At 34.6% G+C, this 5,129-nt stretch overlaps 1 long non-coding RNA gene across 1 annotated transcript; it reads left to right on the forward strand.

Annotated features, from left to right (window-relative positions):
* Positions 1–2,033: 2,033 nt before the first annotated feature.
* Positions 2,034–4,502, forward strand: LOC147492764 (uncharacterized). The gene is made up of 3 exons (XR_015198744.1): positions 2,034–2,065; positions 3,506–3,584; positions 4,286–4,502. It is a non-coding gene; the product is annotated as an uncharacterized LOC147492764 (long non-coding RNA).
* Positions 4,503–5,129: the final 627 nt, after the last annotated feature.

The raw sequence follows: 5,129 nt of genomic DNA on the forward strand, positions 1-5,129 counted from the left end.
TCCCCAGATTTAGCATTAATTTCTTGTATATAAATCGGTGAAGATCGACCAAGCAAATACAACTCACAAACCTCTCGCACCAAAAGCTTACAAACTTTCTCATTATCTTTTTTTTCGTTCAGTCTTGCAGATTCCAGATTCTATAACAAGATCTTCTATATTTCCTCTTTCTTTTTATGCGCTAATTACTTTTCTTCAACAGTCCTTAAGATTGTTCCCATCCCGTGAAACCAGGTATTTCCTTACTTTGTTCGTAAGACTATTATATTACTACTATCTTCAACTACTTTATTTACTGGGACTCTAATATGTATATTTCAAATTCTTAGTTCGTTGTGTAAACACTTGAATAGCAATGAAGAATTCAGTTTGGATCAGAAGTTTTACATAGAAAGTGAAGAAGATGAAGAGAAAGTGTCGTCGGATAAAGGAGACGATGTGAATGGATACAACCGATTCATCTTCTACGGTTTCTTCGATTGAAAGTTTAACAACATAATAGACTGGTTCTTACAACACTTCATGGCCACAGAGTTACGTGTCTTTTTTCTCTCTTCTTTGTTATGTTTTTGGTTCTTCTTAACTGTTTGTATGGTCCATGATTTACTGTTTATTCTCTAGGCTTATTGTCGTTGCATGTGGGTTGGATAACTCACTTTGCCCATGTTACGATCACTTGTTCCAACCTCTCCAAGGATGATATCATTACTTCTTTAGATGATGTTACCTGAAAATAAATTAAATGAGAGCTTTTTATTTGGAGAAAAAAAAAAGTATTACTAAGATTATAAATTATTTTTGAGAGCCACATTACATTATAAATTTTTAAAGAGAGGCGGATGGGGAAAATGGAAAAGATTTTGACAAGCTTTCATTTTCATCATATTCTTCTTATGTGTTCTTTTGCAATGAATGCATTGATTATCCTAAAACAATCCCCACACTATGAAGTATGAAAGCATTGTTTTCTTTCATCATTTGTTCCTATGGTGGCCCTAGTAGTGTCTAGAGATGACATGAATTCGAGAGTCGAGACAACAGATGTCCTCCGCCATTGTTGGACGAAAAATCAGATCTACTCCTTCAACAAAACAATCGCCTAGCTAACTCAGCGAAATGGCGAGATACAATGTTGGGTCGCTTTTGTTTTTGTGTGGCGAGTGTGTCTAAATTTTAGACCATTCTTTGCAACACTGACCACGTAAAATTAGCTATAATACAAAATTGATCAAGCATGTGGGGTATGGTGTTTATTCAAAGGACAGATCCAAAACATCAGACATCTAATCCAATTAATGTAATTGACATGTCCATCTTGTCACCATTCATTATGTATGCCCAAATAGGGTTGCATTCGATATTTCAAAAATTCAAAGTATTGGGTGCTATCTGTAGTCCTGTAGATCCATCGATTATATATTTATATGACGACTTATCAGAAAAATGCTAGTAAGTAAGTTTTGATGTAGGTGCTTATATTGTACAAGTATATCCCCTTTTTATGAGAATCCGTCTTCGTGAAGCAATACTCTCTTTTAGTCTTATGTTGGGCTAGTTTGTTGGATCTCCATATGATTGCATATTTGCATGACATTAGTCTGACTTAATGTTTAATGAACTCTTGATCCAGTGTAAATCTAAGCCAAAAATGTGTTTCTTAACTTTCTATATTACATCTAAAACAGAAAGTTTAAAACCGTGTATCCCTGTTAATTTTTCAGGCAGTCTATAGATATGTATAGTAGCGCATACAATCTCCGAGTATTGGGTTTTGGGCAGTCCGTCCCTGTCCAAAATCAGCAGTTCTTTCCTCTCTTCTTCCACGACAAGGCGGCATACCCCTGAAAACTGTCATCCTTGATTAAGCCATTGTTACCGGTAAGCAATGAGCAACAAGAAGAGCAACAACATCAACGTCGCAGTTCTCATTCTTTGCTTCCACCACTTCCAACAAAAGGTCTTTCATTAAGAAGGCAGGCCCCGAAAGAAAGCAGACTCATTCCAAGGTCACGACGAGGTAGCGAGGTCCTCGCCCGGTGCTCTTATGGACAAGCGGTTTTAAATGGTAAGTAAACTTCCTAACCTAGCTAATTACTAACTGAATAGATTTCTGCTCACCAACATTTTCGCAAGCAAAAAAAAAACATTTAACCGCAGCTTGCGTTGGGAACGTGGAGTGATTGGATACAATGTGTAGGATCTCAAAACCTACAACATGGTAGTGGGCAGGGCCTAGTTTTATTGAGAATTAAACATTTGAACCTGCATATATATATATATATCCAACCACTTACTAATTAACACCATGAAGGCCGGGGCGGGGACCAGTATTCCACAAGTCCCCAATGACATAATGCACTAATATAATGGGCAGGGAATAGTGAAATGAAAGTTGTTGACGAATACATATCATCTACTAATGTGCTAAAATCGACAAAAATGTTATTGTATGGCGTGTATTATTTCAGTAAAATACATGAGAGTCCGAGTTCCAATACTTATTACCATCGGTGGACATCACACAAGAACCCAATAATTGCAAATCCAAATGTTAAAAGGGCATGATTTGAAATGTGCTAATATTCACCTTTCTAAGACAAAATGCATTGTCAATTTAGTACATCAAGACTTCACCGGCCTCAACGCGACAAAAAATAGTAAATTATATTGGAAGGCCATGGAAAACAAAAACTTATCCAACTGAAAAAAAAAAACTTATATTTCCTTGAAAGTCAGACGACACATATATTTCCCATAAAGATATTCTAATGGTGTCAAATATCAACTTACCTTTGTTTATCGTATTCTTCAAATATCGAACCGCTTGGCTGATTTATATGGATGTCACAAAATGGATTTTGGCTTATGTTTTTTTGTCATTCAAGAACTTCATTTATCCGAGGTGGTCCAACTTCATCGGATAGTGGTGTTCACCTTTACCCCTGCAGTTATTATAGCCTACTTCTCTTCCAATTCGTTATCAACTCAATTACATTCATCTTTAATTGCAAAAACACAATCCTTTCATTTTTTATTTTTTTTCTCCTTGTCTCTGTCCATGTTGTCACAGTATCATCTTTCTTCCAGAATGCTAGGTGTTCCATTGACATAATATGGTTGCTGGGCATTATTAAGATAGGTTCTTTCTTTTAAATTCTCCACAAATGTATTGTGACAATGAAACTGGTGGCGTGTGGAAAATCGTTAGGTATGAATATGTTACTTTAACTCAGCTAGGAGATGCCAAGGCAAATGAATGAAAAAAAGGTTGGGAAAGGAATGACCATCCAGTCAAGCTATGTATGAAAACATAAAAATCGTTGAAACCTAAGTAAGATGGACATTTCATATCTCTCCAAAAAAAAAAAAAAAAAAATCTTCTCCACTCCGCTTATGCCCCCATTGCAATATAGTATACTAGTGTATTTGAGTTACGATGCCGCAAAACAATCTACTCAAAACTAACACTGCTACAATTTTCTTTTTTATTTTTTCATGTCTTAAGGGAGCCTTTGTCTAGTGGAACATGGAAAGTAGAATCTACTCTTTTTGTTGGGCATGCCGGAAGTGTTGAGGATCTCCAGGTACACTCTAACTTAATTAACGAAACTTCTTCGTTTTTTTGTGTGGGTGTTTTAATGCGGTAAACCTTCAATTTGTAGTCTATTCTGTTCTAAAAGTTGTCTAAATTCCTTCATATTGTCTATTAATGAGTTTTGTTTTGGAAGATAGGTTCTTACATGTGAGTAGTGTGAATGTATGGTGTGTATATATTCGAAGTGTTGTATCTCGGGTTGGAACTAATAGAAGTGTATAACACTGATATAAGTGGAAGTGATCTATACGTTGTTTTCATTTTAATTTTGGTATATAATTTATAGTGTTCTTTTGATTCGAGGATTGGTTATTTGACTTAACTGGCATTGGTCGAGATGGTTAAGTAGCTAGTTCTACGAATCAATATATATTTGAGTAGCTAGTTCTACGAATTAATATATTATTTGATTTTCAGGTTATGACAGGATTTATGTATATGAAATGTTGAAAATACAGAGGAGACTTTGCCGAAATTTCTGTCTTTCGTCAAGGTGTCTGACAAGGTTATAGGGTTTTGGGGCGTTATATAAACTTTCATGTCTATACTATGCTTCTATTGCTACTAGCCTATGAATTCCGTAGTTTGAGTATAAGGAGCTACTACTTAAAAATAGGATATAAGTATATATCTATACATATTTGTTTTCTACTGCCTAACTCATTTTTATATATTTCTATTGGTGTATAGGATGAAAGGGACTTTTCTGATGATATCATCCCAAAATCATTCCCTGATGCTTGCAACTACTGAAGGTGCTAGTTCTATACAAATGACGTGAGAGTTTGAGTTTAAAGACAAGTCCCATTGATTTGGAAAGCAGTGTGTATTTCATTCGTGACAAGTCCTATTTATGAAAGATGTTTTGGTGATGTTATTTTAATAAAAGGTTATATGATTGGATGTACTTGTGAGATTAATTTCTTGTTTATGTTATAGACGATTGTAGAATACCCAATAAGTGGGGGCATCTTTATGCAGGTTCAGTAGTCTCCCAAAAAGGGTGGTTTTGGGGGAAATTATTTTTTTTACATATGAAATAATTTTGTAATGGTGGAAAACCGTAACTAAGCTTTGAAATGAGTAACACTTACGAAGCAGCAAAACCGTTACCAAAAGAAAATTAATCGTTACAAATTTTATAAATCAGTAACACAAAAAAGCGTTACTGAGGTTAGAAAAGAGTAACACAAAAAAGCGTTACTAATTTTATAAAACCGTTACTAATGTTAGAAAAGAGTAACACAAAAAAAAACGTTACTAACTTTATAAAACTGTTACTGAAGAGTAATACAATTGAGCAAAAAAAACCGTTAGCAAATATTTTAAGTTACGGAAAAAACCGTTAGCAAAATAATACTTTGTAACAATTTTAAACCGTTACAAATATTTGTAACAGATTACCCACGCCCAAACTGTTACGGATAAAAAGCGTTACAAATATTTTTTGTAACGGTTTTTGACTGTTAGTAATAGCCTATTATGGTATAGTGGAAGAAAGTTTTTAATAAAGTGATAGTTGAGGAATTTGGAG

The sequence above is a fragment of the Coptis chinensis genome, chromosome 6 (genome assembly GCF_015680905.1).
Source record: "Coptis chinensis isolate HL-2020 chromosome 6, ASM1568090v1, whole genome shotgun sequence".
NCBI classification, from domain to species: domain Eukaryota; kingdom Viridiplantae; phylum Streptophyta; class Magnoliopsida; order Ranunculales; family Ranunculaceae; genus Coptis; species Coptis chinensis.